Source organism: Arachis ipaensis, chromosome B04 (assembly GCF_000816755.2).
Source record: "Arachis ipaensis cultivar K30076 chromosome B04, Araip1.1, whole genome shotgun sequence".
Classification (NCBI taxonomy): domain Eukaryota; kingdom Viridiplantae; phylum Streptophyta; class Magnoliopsida; order Fabales; family Fabaceae; genus Arachis; species Arachis ipaensis.
In genome coordinates, this window is record NC_029788.2 from 98,038,786 (window position 1) to 98,055,113 (window position 16,328).

At 34.9% G+C, this 16,328-nt stretch overlaps 1 long non-coding RNA gene across 1 annotated transcript; it reads left to right on the forward strand.

Annotated features, from left to right (window-relative positions):
• On the forward strand, nt 14,362-15,374 carry LOC107637883. Its single transcript, XR_001619592.2, has 4 exons — nt 14,362-14,484; nt 14,850-15,034; nt 15,137-15,180; nt 15,294-15,374. It is a non-coding gene; the product is annotated as an uncharacterized LOC107637883 (long non-coding RNA).

The window sequence follows — 16,328 nt, forward strand, 5'->3', positions numbered from 1 at the left end:
AGAAGTCCATGAAACTTGCAGTTCTGCTGCATCAGAGAAACTAATTGAGGTTTCAGCTCAAAGTTGTTTGCTCCAATGGCAGGAATGGAGATGCTTCTTCCATGTAAATTGGAATTAGGTGCAGTAAAGTCACCAAGCATCTTCCTTACATTATTATTATTATTTTCGGCTGCCATCTCCTCTTCCTGTTCGAAAATTTCTGAAAGGTTATCTCTGGATTGTTGTATTTTGGCTTCTCTTAATTTTCTCTTCAGAGTCCTTTCAGGTTCTGGATCTGCTTCCACAAGAATGTTCTTATCCTTGCTCCTGCTCATATGACAAAGAAGAAGGCACAGAAAAATAATAATAATAATGGAGATCCTTTATACCACAGTATAGGGATCCCTGCGTGAGTGGAAGAAGAGGGGGAGACAAAGAATGTAATATAATGGAAGAAACACAACTGTGAGGATGGAAGAGAGGTGAGATGAGATGTTAGGAGATGAATAAATAAATAGAATAAGATGAGAGAGAAGGAGGAATTTTCGAAAATTATTTTTGAAAAGGAGTTAGTGATTTTTGAAATTGGTTTTTGAAAAATGTTAGTATATTTTTTTTTTGAAAATTAAGATTTAAAAATTAAAAATTAAAATAATTAATAAATTAAAAAGAAATTTTAAAAAAGGGGGAAGATATTTTCGAAAATGAGAGAGAGAGTTAGTTAGGTGGTTTTGAAAAAGTTAAGAAACAAACAAAAAGTTAGTTAGTTAGTTGAAACAAATTTTGAAAAGATAGGAAGTTAGGAGGTTAGGAAAGATATTTTGAAAAGATATTTTTGAAAAAGATAAGATAAGAAGATATTTTAGAAATTAGTTTTGAAAAAGATTTGATTTTTAAAATCTCAATTAATGACTTGATTCATAAGAAATCACAAGATATGATTCTAGAACTTAAAGTTTGAATCTTTCTTAACAAGCAAGTAACAAACTTCAAATTTTTGAATCAAAACATTAATTGTTTATGTTATTTTCGAAAATTTAATACAAAAATAAGAAAAAGATTTTTGAAAAATATTTTTGGAATTTTCGAAAATAACTAAGGATTTTGAAAAAGATTTGATTTTTGAAAAAGGTTTTTGAAAAAGATAAGATTTTCAAATTGAAAATTTGATTTGACTCATCAGAAACAACTTTGATTTTTAAAAATTTTTGAAAAAGTCAACTCAATTTTCGAATTTGATGAGAGGAAAAAGGGAAAGATATTTTTTTGAATTTTGAATTTTTTTATGAAAAACATGAAAATTATGCAATGCATGAGATTTTTAGATCAAAACATGTGATGCATGTAAGAATGCTATGAATGTCAAGATGAACACCAAGAACACTTTGAATGCCAAGATGAACATCATAGACACAATTTTGAAAAACTTTTAATGCAAAGAAAACATGCAAGACACCAAACTTAGAATTCTTTAATGCTTACGTACTAAGAATTCAAGAATGCATATGATAAACATGAAAAGACACAAAACAAAAAATCATCAAGATCAAACAAGAAGACTTACCAAGAACAACTTGAAGATCATGAAGAACACTATGAATGCATGATATTTTCGAAAAAATGCAAGATGCATATGCATGTGACACCAAACTTATGATATGACTCAAGACTCAAACAAGAAATAGAAAATTATTTTTGATTTTTATGATTTTCTAATTTTTTTGGATTTTTTTTTTCGAAAATTATTATGAAAAGAAAAATAAGGATTCCAAAATTTTTAATATGAATTCCAGGAATCTTGCCATATTAGTCTAAAGCTTCAGTCCAGGAATTAGACATGGCTCACTAGCCAGCCAAGCTTTCAAAGAAAGCTCCAGTCCAAAACACTAGACATGGCCAATGGCCAGCCAAGCTTCAGCATTTAACATCAGAGTATATTGATCTTGATAACAGATTGCAAGCCTCAGTCCAAATAAATTTAGACATGGCTTTACAGCCAGCCAGGCTTCACATGCTTCATGAAACACTAGAATTCATTCTTAAAAATTCTGAATCAAAATATATTTTTGAAAATATTATTTTTTTTTTCGAAAACAGGTGAGAAAATTTTGAAATATTTTTGGAAAATTTTTGAAAAGAAAACAAAAAGAAAATTACCTAATCTGAGCAACAAGATGAACCGTCAGTTGTCCAAACTCAAACAATCCCCGGCAACGGCGCCAAAAACTTGGTGCACAAAATTGTGATGTCCAGGCTCATACTATTCCTGGCGCGTGAGCAACTTGGTACGCGTAATTGGGATTACACATTCATAATTTGTCACAACTTCGATACAACTAACCAGCAAGTGCACTGGGTCGTCCAAGTAATACCTTACATGAGTAAGGGTCGAATCCCACGAAGATTGTTGGTATGAAGCAAACTATGGTCACCTTGTAAATCTCAGTCAGGCAGATATAAAGTGATAATGGTGTTTTCGAATATTATATAGTAAAATAGGGATAGAGATACTTATGTAAATCATTGGTAGGAATTTCAGATAAGCGAATGGAGATGCTTTTCGTTCCTCTAAACCTCTGCTCTCCTGCTATCTTCATCCAATCAGTCTCACTCCTTTCCATGGCTGGCTTTATGTGATACATCACCATTGTCAATGGCTACTTTCGGTCATCTCTCGGGAAAATGATCCAATGACCTGTCACGGCACGGCTAATTGTCTGGAGGCATCACCCTTGCCAAAGGCTTCATCTTATCCTCTTAGTGAATAATATGCTCACACACCCTGTCACGGCACGGCTATTCATCTGTCCAAAAACTCATAGTAAAGTCCAGAAATGTGAATTTAACATAAAAACTAATGAAATCATCCCTAAAAGTAACTAGATCCTACTAAAAACACACTAAAAACAATGCCAAAAAGCGTATAAATTATCCGCTCATCAGATATCCATGAGTGTTCATATAGTAAACCTAACAATTCTTTAAAGCACAATATACAACAATAATTTTTCTGTGAAACTCATGACAAGATACTGTTACAAAATTTTTGCTATTGTTATATCTCAACAAATGAATTCTATTTTGTAATATATCGTTATCAAATTTCAGCTTTCTCAAATTGTTAAATGAACTTATTTATTCAACTAATACATATTAAATGAGTGAAATATAGATAATCAATAATTAGTTTAATTTGTTCAAAAGACAGTGATATTTCTTTAGATAAAACAAAAGTGTTACTACCAAGAAGTATATTATATAATCATCTATTAAGTTCAAATTCAGAAACATAAAAGCTAACTATCACTACACTTCACAGATAACCTTAAAACATGTGTTCATGTGGTAATGTATTTTTAAAGGGTGATCATGTGTTCCTAAAGGTTACTCTGACTATGGGAGTAGGTAGAGCTATCAAAACGAAGAAGTTAAATCCTCGTTACATTGGTCCATTTATTTCAAATCTTGAAGAGAATTCGGCCAGTGGCGTACCAGATAGCCTTACCGCCATACCTTTTGAACCTACATGATGTATTTCACATTTTGCAGCTTCGAAAGTACACCTCTGATGTTACTCATATGTTAGAACCTGAATCGGTTCAAGTGAGAGGAAATCTGACGCTTCAAGTTGCTCTGGTCAGAATTGATAATGTTAGTGTCAAGAGACTTCACGGAAAGGAAGTTCCGTGGGTTAAAATCTCTTGGAGTCAATCCGGAGTGGAAGAGCATATATAGGAGCTCGAGTCCGATATGAGGAAGAATTATCCTCACCTGTTTACAGATAATTAAATTTTGAGGACAAAATTTCTCTTTTAGGTGAGTAGGATATAAAACCCAAATAAATAATGAATAATTAATTAATAAATTAATTGTGAGCAAAAAGGGGTAAAAATTTAACATTTATAATTTGAAAAATTATCGGTGAAAAATTTAACTTAGAAAATAAATTTGAGTGCAAAAATATAATTAATTGTGGAAAAGTGTGTACCTGAATTAAAATTAACTGTATTGACTTAAGTCTGTTCGGTACTGTATGTTAGAAAAATTAAAACTGTGAAAATAACATGAAAAATATTTAGAATAAAAACCCAAACACTTATCTTAAAGATTTTGGCCCTAGGTAGGGCCAAAGCGCTAAAATCACAATAGGCCCACATTAGGTCATCCCTTCCTTCAAATCCACATATCTCACAAACCGTAGCTCCGATTGAAGACCTGTTTGTTGCCACGCGACCACTTTGTCGTCCTCTTCGTTTCTAATGAACTTTTGTGGCAAGTACTTGACACGGGAGCAAGTAGAGTTAGTAGGTTAATTATATTAGTTAATTGTAATAAGGGAATACGAGTCCCATATTGTTTAGAATAGTGAACTTTGTGTTATGTATTAGTCCCATATCGTCCAAGTTATGAAGGCATTTCCTTCTCCCACTAGTATAAATAACTCATGTACCTTTTATTTATGAAATAGAGTTGAAGTTGATTTGAATATGAAATACGCTGTGTGCTTATTTTCCTCTAGGCTCTTTGAGAGTAAAAGGTGCATTCTTGGATTAGCCAACCAAGGTGGGTTTATGGCTATTTTTACCATAGTGGGGCTGTTAATCTTGCCAAGATTGGTGACCCAAGCAACGTCCCGGCATCAGTTTGGTATCAGAGCATGGTCAGTCCTTATGGCCTTCACCTTGCTTTAGTAGAATTTTATTTGATTTGTGGGTGTAGGTTTTTGGCGTGGATTTGCCAATGGGATCTTTTGGTATGGATTCGTCAATAAGATCGTATGCTGCCACGGATCTTGTAAAATTTATCTGATTTGTGAGTGTTGGTCTTTGGTGTGGAGTCACCAATAAGATCTTTTGGTGTGGATTCATCAATGAGATCATCTACTGTCACAAGTCTTTTCACGCAAGAGTTCTTTTCAACCCAGGGAGAATGACGCGGAATCAAGTAGAGTTAGTAGGTTAATTATATTAGTTAATTGTAATAAGGGAATACAAGTCCCATATTGTTTAGAATAGTAAACTTTGTATTATGTATTAGTCCTACATCGTCCAAGTTATGAAGGCTTTTCCTTCTCCCACTAGTATAAATAACTCATGTACCTTTTATTTATGAAACATAGTTGAAGTTAATTTGAATATGAAATAAGTTGTGTGCTTATTTTTCTCTAGGCTCTTTGAGAGTAAGAGGTGCATCCTTGGCTTAGCCAACCAAGGTGGGTTTCTGGCTATTTTCACCATAGTGGGGTTGTTAACCTCACCAAGATTGGTGACCCAAGTCACGTCCCGGCGTCAGTACTCCCAAGAACTCTGAGCCATTTTTGTTTTTCCCTCAAATTTGCATTTTGGTATGTGTGTGTTAAAATATTGTGATTTTGATGTTTAGAGGAAGCTTAATCTTGAGTTCTGTAACGACCCAACTTTCGGTATATCAGGATCATACTAGAAGCAGAGTACTACCAACTTGTTTTCCTTAAATTTAGCTATTATTTATTATATGAGCCTGATTCGTTGTTAAAATTGTAGTTATTTTGTTGATTAATTTTTTTTGAAAATGTTTAGGTTGCCAAGCAGGAACATACACAGATAATATCATAAATAATAATAGAATACAGCAGGTATAAAACAACCACACTTATGTACATCTCAAGCAGTTAACAACATTTAGTTATCCAGCCTTTATTAGAGTATATACCTTAGTTAAAACAACCCTAGAAATAGCTAGATAATAACTATATATATACGACATCCCAGACCCTGACCTGTTCAAGAAGTCCCTAAGTTGGTGCCCAAGCTAGCCTAGACTCTATACTCACCTAATCCCTCTAAACTACAAAAGTGAGGGAATGTACATTCTAATTCTTCAAAACTCAGGTTAGGTTGAACATCTTCAAAAGGAAGAATGTCACCTACTTTTTCTCCGCACAATAATACTTCATCATAGAACAACTTACTGGCATTCTATCAAGTGGCTACATATCTGGAACCTGGTACGGAGAATGTAAGAAGGAAAATTAAGAAAATACAAGTTTAAGCAAGTTTTCTCATAGCCGAACCAAAGAGGAGGGATGAGTAGCCACCTAACCTAATTTTGATCCAAGAAAAGTTACATGATTTTAAAGAAGAAGAAGAGCGGATCACTTTAATCGGTTTGAAATTTTGATTTGAGTTTTAGTTTGGAAGAAATCAAGCTTTGAAGATCAAAGTGTCATAAAAGTTTATTTCTTTTCTCTCTTGTTATTTTCGGCCATGAAGAAGGAAACGAGCAACTGTTGAGTGTCTTGAGGGAGGGGGAGAACCGTGGCTAATGATGATTGGTTAGTTAGGGAGGTTAGTGAAAACATATTTCAGGTGTATAATTACTAGAACTAGATGTATTAGAACACAAATAATAACACATCTAGAGATTAATATTTGAGCTACTAGTATAGAGTCGTTATAAGATCTAGCTAGGTTTTAACCCAAGGTTATGTGGTACAAGGTAAGAGAACTCTTTTCCTTTGATTTTCCCTAATTACATGCAAAAACCCTAGCTTGAAAGTGTGTAAATTGTTTAATTAGAATGATTAAGGGTGATGGCTTGCTTGGGTTGAGTTGATCGTGCGGGTTTGGCGCTTGGGTTGCTTGCGGAGTGCTTGGTGGAGGCTTGGTATAACACCCTACCACACAGAGCTTTACGCTTAAGTTGTAAAACAAAGGTAGTATGGTATTACGATCTCCAAAATAAAATATAAATATGTATAATAATTGAAAAATGTGATATACGAGGAGTCTTGAAGGATAGTTAAAATAAAATCGTAAAACTAAAAGCGCAATGCTCAGGAATAACGTTTACTTGTGTACGAAGAAAGCTTTGGTACATAAACACACACACACACACACACACACACACACACTTCACTAAATCTAGTCTTTGATTAGGACTTGTGAACTTAACTTGATTTTGCTCACTTGACTTTTCTTCATTGTTAGAGGTTGACTAAGTGAAAGCAAAAGGCAATTACCATCACAATTGATGATGATAATGAGGATATGAATTCTAATTCTCAATCCTTGCTAGGATTTTTCTTAGTTGTTATTTTATTTTCTTGTTATTTACATTACTTGTTCCTTATTTCAAAACCCAAAAATATACTTTCCCATAACCAATAATAACTATACTTCCCTGCAATTTCTTGAGAGACGACCCGAGGTTTAAATACTTCGGTTAATTTTATTAGGTTTGCTTAAGTGACAAACAATTTAAATATTGATTGAGGTTTAATTGTTGGTTTAGACTATACTTGCAACGCGATATTTTTGTGAAAATATTTACCGACATTTTTCTTCCGTTAGGCAACTCCCTCTATTCCTACCAGTATAGTTTTTCGTCTGATGGGGAAACTTATCCTAAAAGAATTCTTTCTCTAGCTAAAATAGAGAAGGGCAAGTCTGTTGTGTTCATCTCGGATGAAGTTAAGGGAAAAGATGCTGAGCTTGATGCAGAATATTTTGACACAGGAGATGAAGATATGGTGGGCACTATCTCTATCATACCAACAGAGTATTTGGGAGAATATGAAAGAGATTTGTGAAGATTATGATGTGGAAGATGTAACACCCTACCACATAGAGCTTTACGCTTAAGTCGTAAAATAGAGATGGTGTGGTATTACGACCTTTAAAATAAAATGTATATAGGTATAATAATTGAAAGAAAGTGATATATAAGGAGCCTTGAAGGAATAGTTAAAGAGAATTCATACAAATTAAAAGCGTAACGCTAAAAAATAACGTTACTTGCATATGAAGAAAGTATAGGAACACAAACAAAATATATAAACAAGGAGAGTAGAGAGTCAAGGTATAAAATATTCAAGCCTGTCAAGCTCAGCCTGCAAAGCTAAGGATGGCCAGAGGATATTTACGTACATACATATAATCCCAAATGCAAAGTTCTCAAACTAAGCCCTAGTTCTCCAATAAAAGCCTCTACGAGGCACCAAAGTAAAATACATAAAAGGAGAAGTCTAAACATATATATATATATATATATACCCAAACTCCCATCTTCGCTGCAATAGAACTCCAGACGCCTAGCGAGGTGCATATATATATATATACCCAAACTCCCATCTTCGCTGCAATAGAACTCCAGATGCCTAGCGAGGTGCATCTCGACCTGTATCTGAAAACCAACAATATCGTATGGGATGAGAACTGGGGATTCTCAGTATGGTTAAGGTACCCACATATATAATATATAAGGTCCCGGGAAAGTCAGAGGCAATCATAGAACTCCGACACTCTTAATTATAAAACTTAAAGATTTAAAGACAAAAGGCATAAACATGGTGGTCCTCTAAGGATTCCTAAACTTAACCAAAATCATACTAAAACCCTCAAATCCTCCACCTTTCCTCCAATCTTCCAACTCTAGTGAAATCACACAGACAAACAAGCAGATAATGACAAACACAGATAGAATACAAGTAATGCAGATAGCAAGTATAACGATTAAGCATAATAATCACATAGGCAAGCTCAATTAATGCACAAGAAAACAGAACGAACCTATGAATATGATGTATGTCTATCCTACTGGCCGTAAGCTCACGTATCGGTTAAATTGCCAGAACTCGACACATCCGGTAGCTAACCCGGATAAGGTCTCTAGGTTGTGCATCCCCAGGAAGAACTTTAACGAAGGAGAGTGCTTTTTCACCTTCTCCTAGAGGTATCACGAAGGAGAGTGCCTTTTTACATCGAAGGAGTGTGCCTTTCCACCTTGCAACCAAAGAAGAATGTAGGAGAGTGCCTTTCCGCCTTTCCTATATTCACATCACGACAAGAGAGGAAATCCTCCATCCTCAACTTGCCACACATATAAAGTTTTCAGTTAACTCGTGGGCAGGATCACACCCAGACCTTGACATCTCAGCCATTCCGGCCATACTTAATCAATGCCGATCTCAACATTCACCTCTCAAATTAATCACATCACAATTTCAAACCTTATCATTCTCAATCCTATCATTAACCATACATCATCATCAATCTGCACTTCTTCAACCACAATTTATTATTTCAAACATTTCTTTACTTCCAAGTTAATATCCCTTCATAGTTCAACCCCCTTTACTATCATTACAACTAAGGTTTAAGGTCTTAGAGAGTAGAAATAGAGGTTTAGAGGCTTAAAACATGTTTAAAACACAAAACTCCATTTGCTGAAAAACAGGGCCCCACGTACACGAACTATGTCACGTGTACGCGGAAGTGTGTTTTTCCCAACTCACGTTCGTGACCTTTGCTCATGTACACCAGTCCCCTTGGCCTGAAAGGTTTGCTCGCGTTGTGTGCATGTCCCCGCGTACGCGGCATATGAATTTTTTCCATCTCGCGTACGTGACATACCCCCCGCATACGCGAGCATGTCTGGCCAAACCAAATAGCTGCGTCGCCTGTACACTCGTGTACGTGAGTCCTATAGTGTGGCAAAAAGGTCTAAGTGCTGCAAAATTTCACTTTTACACACCAAACTTCTAATGCGCATAACTTTTTCGTTTTAAATGATTTTTCCTCCATTCTTCGATTGGCGTAAATTTCACAGACCCAATCTTCATATGAAGTATGTTTGTAAGAGATTGGGGTCTAAAAGCCGAGTTATGGATCACCGAAGTTCGGCCAAAAATAAGTTTTTTCACAAAGATCCTCAAACCTCTATTTACCAAAATCATAACTCATTCCCAACTTACACACAACATCAAGACACACCAAATCATACCTCATCACTCCACATTCATAATATGTCACCCTTATATACAAGTCCATCAAGCTCAACCTGAATTATCAACAAAATCTCATATTCAAGGATTTCATAATCAACACCACCTCATATTCAAACATTAATATATTACCCTCATTCATTCAATTCATCATCTCATCAACTATCCACCACATTCAAATCATTAGCCAACACCCAATTATCCATAACCAAACTCAACACACATTACATTAATCAAACTCACTAAACATGTATCAAACATACAGTTCAACTTATCCTATGTTGTCTAGCCTAAGTTTTTACAAGACATTATATATTACATATAAGAAACCAAAACCATACCTTGGCCAATTTCTACGCTAAGCCAAAAACACCCAAATTGATAAGGTCACAAGCCTCCAACACTAAAACCTCAACACCCAAGGCTTAATCAAGCTTCCAATCTCTTTAAATGAGTTCCAATTTCACATATACACTATCTAACACATATTATCACATTTAAATACCAATTTCAATACACAAACACATATAATCAAGGAATTTACTAGTATTCCAGGGTCCTTACCTTAACCGTGCCTCAAGCTAACGAAAACCCGCTAATTCCTCAAGTTATTTTGATCCTAACATCAAGACATGAAGACTTTCAATACTCATGGCTCATAATTTCAAAAAATTGGGGAAAAAGAGAGGCTAAGAGTGAGATCCGAGATTCCTTACCAATTAATTAGTGGGCTTTGTAGAGCTTGACGCGGTGGACGCATGGCTGCAAACGGTGCGGCAATCGAAGCTCTGGATTGAAAGTTATGTGAGATTAAATCAAGAACAAGGGATTGCAAATTCTCCTCCCCCTTCCTTGTGTTTTCAGTGTGTGAGTGTATGAATGGGGAAGAGAAGTGGCTGATGCCATTTCACTTAGTGGGTTGGGTTGGGCCTTGGGCCTAATAAGTGCCCAATTTTACCATTTCGGGCTGTTCGGCTCAATCTTGAGCCAAATTCTTTAAACTTAGTGTCAAAATTTGTATTTTAATTAGTTCGACCACATTAAACTATAAAATTTAATTTTTTAATTTCTTTAAATAATAATTAATTTATTAGTTAATTATTTACTAATTTTACGGGTTTTACACTTAGTGGTGCTAATTAAGGCTTGAGTCTGTTCGGAGAGAAAATTCAAGAGTTGGAAAATTATCGTTAACAAAGTACGTATTTTGGTTTTGGATAGACATTATGTAACATTATGTAAAAACCTAGGTTAAATGCCCCTATGATAGGGTTGAATGGAAATATTTGTTGTTACGAATGATATTAATGGATTAGTGTGAATGATTGATGGTTGGATAATGAATGATTAATTATGTGATGTGGTATGAATTTAAAAAATGAGTTTCTATGAGTTATATATATGAATATGATTGAATTGGATATAAATTATCATTTTAGAGCCTGTAACAGCTATTGGTATGAAAACATAGGCCAGACGCCATGTTTGGGTGAGATGCACCCTTTTGGTAAGTGATAGGCTTCAATGGAGGTATTGAAAATGGTTGAATTATTATGGTGAATGAATTATGATTGTTTTAAATGGAATTGATATGAACTGGAAATGATAATTGATTTAAAATCGGCGGATTAGGCCTTAGATGGCTAGGATATGATTGAGAGTTGTAAATTGAGCATGAAGGGTGTCTAAAGATTATTGTTTTATGTTGGGTTTAAAATGAAAGAAGCTAAGAAATGGTAAAATGAATATTATGCAAAAACTTGTGCAGATTATAATTTTAAACCTATTTTGACGGGTCATAACTTGGCACTCGAAGTTTGGATTTGAGTAAAAGTTATCTTGAATTAAAATTGGTGATGAGAGCTTTAAACCATCCAAGAATAGATGAAAATTGATTTTTGTAGCAAAAGTTATTAATGATAGAAAATGGGTGTGAAAAATTGAATTACGTAGAGTTGTAGTGTTTTTAGGAGAGCTAAGTCTCGTGCGTACGTATCACTTTGAGCATTAAAGGAGATAGTAACAAGTTTTTCCCGTGCGTGGCACCCATGCGTACGCATGAGGCCAAGGTTGCATGTACGCACCATGCGTGCGTGATGCGGGTCGTACCAAGTAATAATCTCATGATGAGTGAGTATCGATCCCACGAGGATTAACGGATTGAGCAAGCAATGGTCAATCGATTAATCTAATAAGAGAATCCAAATTAGGTTTTTGAAAAGTTTAAACATAAACAGCAATGTAACAAAAGCAAACAATGAGTATTGAAAGATAATATGATTAAAGGAGTTAAAATTTTAGAGATGTTGAAATGTCCGGATCAATAATTTTCACTTTCCACCTTGATTATACAAAGATACATCCATTGCAAATCATTAATAATTAAATCCCAATCCCTTGGTAATTCAATTTCTCTTTAACCTAATTAATCGCTAATTCATTAGTCAATTACTTAAGAAAAGATTTAAGCAGGTTCACTGATTCATAAGCCACACAATTCTTAAGAATCTCCCTTAGTTGATTTAATATCACTTATCAAGTATAGTTTCAAAACGTAAGAGTTGTGAGAATTGGTTTTCAAGTTTAATCTAATTAATCAACTTTTTCAAGAAGTTAAAAGAATTCATGTCAGATAAGAATTGTTTCCCAACATATTCAAACCCTTTTTGATGAAGAACGAAAACCTTTTCTTAAGAGAATATCAATGCATAAATCAAAGTAGGAAAAGCTAGTGCATTAATCCATGGAATTAATAAAGCTCCTAACCTTAACCAAGGAGAATTAGTTGCTCATGTTCTTCAGAGAAATCCTAAATTTATCAAAGGTAAAAAGTGCCGAAAAAGAGAAGAAGCTTCAAACGTCTGACTTTTTCCCTTAAATACTAAACCTAATAAAATTCAAATTCAAAGTAAAACAGAATCAAATTTAAAATAAAATTAAAATTGAGTCAATCATGGTCTTTGAGGCTTGAGAGACTCCATCATAGAAGGTCTGTATTCGGAGCCACTTGGAAAAGGCATGGTATAGGCATTTTCTAAGCATCTCCTTGTATCTTTCCCAAGTTTTATAAAGTGATTCACCCCCTTTTGGGAAAAGGAATTTATGCTATTCCATAGTCGAGCCAACTTCAAGGGTGAAAAGTATTTAGTTAAGAATTTATTAACTTAATCCTCCCATGATGTAATGCTACCCAAAGGTTGAGCTTGGAGCCACTTCTTGGCTCAGTCTCTCAGAGAGAATGAAAATAGCCTTAGTCGGATGGCTTTGGGGCTAACTCCATTACTCTTTACCGTGTCACATAGCTGCAGAAAACTCGCTATGTGCACATTAGGATCCTCTTGCAGGCCACCACTAAATTGGTCTTACTTCACCAATTGATTTAGTGAGGGCTTTAGTTTAAAATTATTTGCTTGGACCGTGGGTCTCATTATGCTACTTCCGCATCTATTAGTGATGGGTGTGGTGTAATCACCGAGTGTCTTTCTCACATTGTTATTCTCCTCTGCCATTTTTCTGCCTCTTCTCTCCTAGCCCTTGATTTCTACCTTAATTGTTCAAGCATCTTCTCTATTTCAGTATCGAAGAGTATGCAATCTTCTTTCCCATACATGCACAATTAAAGGATACACTCGAATATTGGCAAGTGTACCAAATTGCTCCAAGTAATACCACAATGAGTGGATATCCACTACAAGATTTCTATTTATTTATGGGATTTTTTTATGGAGGTTTTTTAAAACCTCCCCAATCTATTTTATTTGTGGCATAATATAAAACTCCCATTAATTACTGTTAGTTAAAATTTAAAAATCTAAGTCCAAAAGTGTTCAAAACCCAAATCAATGTTTATGTGAGATCTGAAACCCTAGATCTATCGCCACCACATTCATCTCTTCTCCGTTATCACCATCAAACTCGCTCTAGTGTTCGAGGTTAGAGAGAGAGTAAGCTCGCCACTGTCGCCATTCATATTCTCGTCGTTGCCGCCATCAAGCTTCTATGTCAATGTGTTGTTTCCTTCGTCTACACGCCATAACTTTTGAGATCAGAGGACCGAGTTCGTAGCCACCGCCGGCGCCTCCATCAAGCTTATCCGTCGATGCGTTTGATTTTCTCCTCAATCACCTAAGTTCAACTTCTGTTCATTTTTTTTCTTTTTCACTGTTATTTATTTAACTCAGTTTGGATTTTCTTTTATTTTTCACTTTTCTCTACATTTTTCATGCATATATAGCGTGGTTGGAATTTGTTATGAAGAAAGATAGCAGTGGTGGTAGTGCGGCGGCGGTGATTGTGCGACGGCAGTGGTGGCGGTGGAGCAAAGAATGCTTCTTCAGAGAGCGCAACAGGTGAAGAAGAGTAGACATGGACCAAGGTCGCGAAGCTCAGAGTATTGTAGCGTCACCTTCTATCGAATGATCGGACGATGTGAATCGCATATTTGGTTAGCAATCAATAATTTGATTATAACTTTCTTGTTGAGTTTTATTTCTCCATTTTGATCATTTTATAATTGATGCTATTTTTATTTTATTTTATTCTTCCTTTTTCCCCTGATTCAACAACTCCATGCTCTGATTCATGATTATTGATTAATTATGCTCTTGATTCAACAACAACATGATTGATTCTTCCCTTTTCTTGGAAATTGATGCTTTTCCCAACAACAACAGCACAGATTAGAGACCATTAAAGCAAAGCAAAGGCTGTTGATATTTGATAAGCACAACAATGACCCTCAGGTTAGTAAGTAGAACCATTTTCATTCATTTTATTTTTCCAACTCTTGTTTTCTCTATTTTATTGTATAAGTTGATTAAAACATCTTTGCTGATGTCAGAGTTAATGCACTGTCTAACTAACCTTGTTGTTGCAATTTTTGAGAATGATGGTGATTCATGATGCAATTTGCTTTAAGTTCAGTAGCAGGATTGATTTAAGACACTGAAGCTTTGTTTGCAATTGTTTGAACAGAGCATTCTAATTAGTTTGCACTAGTCACTTTTAAGAGATAGCAGTTAGAAAAGTTGTTCCAGTTTGGTACTGCTACCATCCAAATTTTGATTATTCATTTCTTCAAGTTCATCTGATTCCTGTTTCTTATCAGATATAATGTGTAACAGGTACAGTATGCTTGATCAAGGTCTTGTTAAGGAATTGGCGTTTTCATTTTGGCTGAACTATAACCCATAGGAAGAGAATGGGGGCGAACTTATTTTTGGAGGTGTTGATCCTAATCACTACAAGGGAAAGCACACTTATGTGCCTGTGTCAAGAAAAGGATATTGGAAGGTTAATCATTAAATATAGTCTTTTTTCTTAAAAATTACAATGCATTTTTTATTTCCCTTCTTTTTTTTACTAGCTTTTATCCTTTTTTTTTCTTTGCAAAAGTTTGATATGGGAAATATACTTATTGGAGACAAAAATTAAAACTGGTATGTGAAGACCAAAAAAATTAGCATAATTCTATTAGTTTTTCTTATGACATGATCATAAATGGTTCATGATTTCAGTTCTAATTTACTGACCTGATCACATTGCTATCTAGGAATTTGTGCTGACAGCTATTCAGCTATTGCAGACTCAGGGACTTCTTTGTTGGCAGGTCCAACGGTATGAATAAAATAAGTACTCTAACTATGGTTGCCAGTTTGTTCTTCAATACCTCCACTTGATGATTCTAATTCAGGTAAAGTAAATTGATTTATGCTGGCTGATTGGTTTCTTTTGACCAACAATTGAGCTATTTGGGAAGCCATTATAGGTTGTATCTTATTAATAATTAAAATGCAGATGGAATTCTGACAATTTTACATGATAAATTGAGCAAGATTATTTCGGGTGATGACACAAAAGCAATACAGAAGATTGCTATATCCATTGGACATATATGTGTAAAGGAAACATCATCTACACAGCTGGATGTGGCCCTAACTTTTATTTGTGGAATTCTTGTGTTGATGGTGCAAATGTCATAGGATTTCACATTTGCGTTTGCGAGTGACTTAGGGGACTTAGAATTAGAATATAGGAGGGAGGATAGTTTTGCATTGTAGTGTTCTAGCTACTAGCTGGTTGAACTGATCAAAGTTGTGAAAAGAGAGCTGGTTGAACTGATCAAGAGAGCGAGAGGTGTTTTGCATTAGCGGCTGTGTGTGTGCGTGTTACTTATATGTTGTAATTTAGGTTTTGCATCAGCTGCTTGTGGAATTGATAGTGGAGTAAGCATAGTTGTTGTTGTTTGTGGATTGATCATCCTCAAAGATTTAACTACTAGGTGGAGGCTCAGGAGTCAGTAAGAGTCACTTTGTTGCACTTGAAGTGCTGCGCTGAAAATTCAAGTGTATATTGAAATGGCTTTTCAGCGCGTTAGTGAAAATTAAAGGTCTGTCATCCTATATTGGATATTTTGAAATCTTAGTGCCTGTTTGTTTATTCTATTCTGTGAATGCAATGTGGACTTCCATATTGATAATTCTTCTTTTGTTATTTGGCCAAAATTTAAAAGTGTATTGAATATTTTGGAGAAATCATTGATTTTTTATTTTTCCCATTTCAAAATATGCTTGGAAGTTTTCAGTTA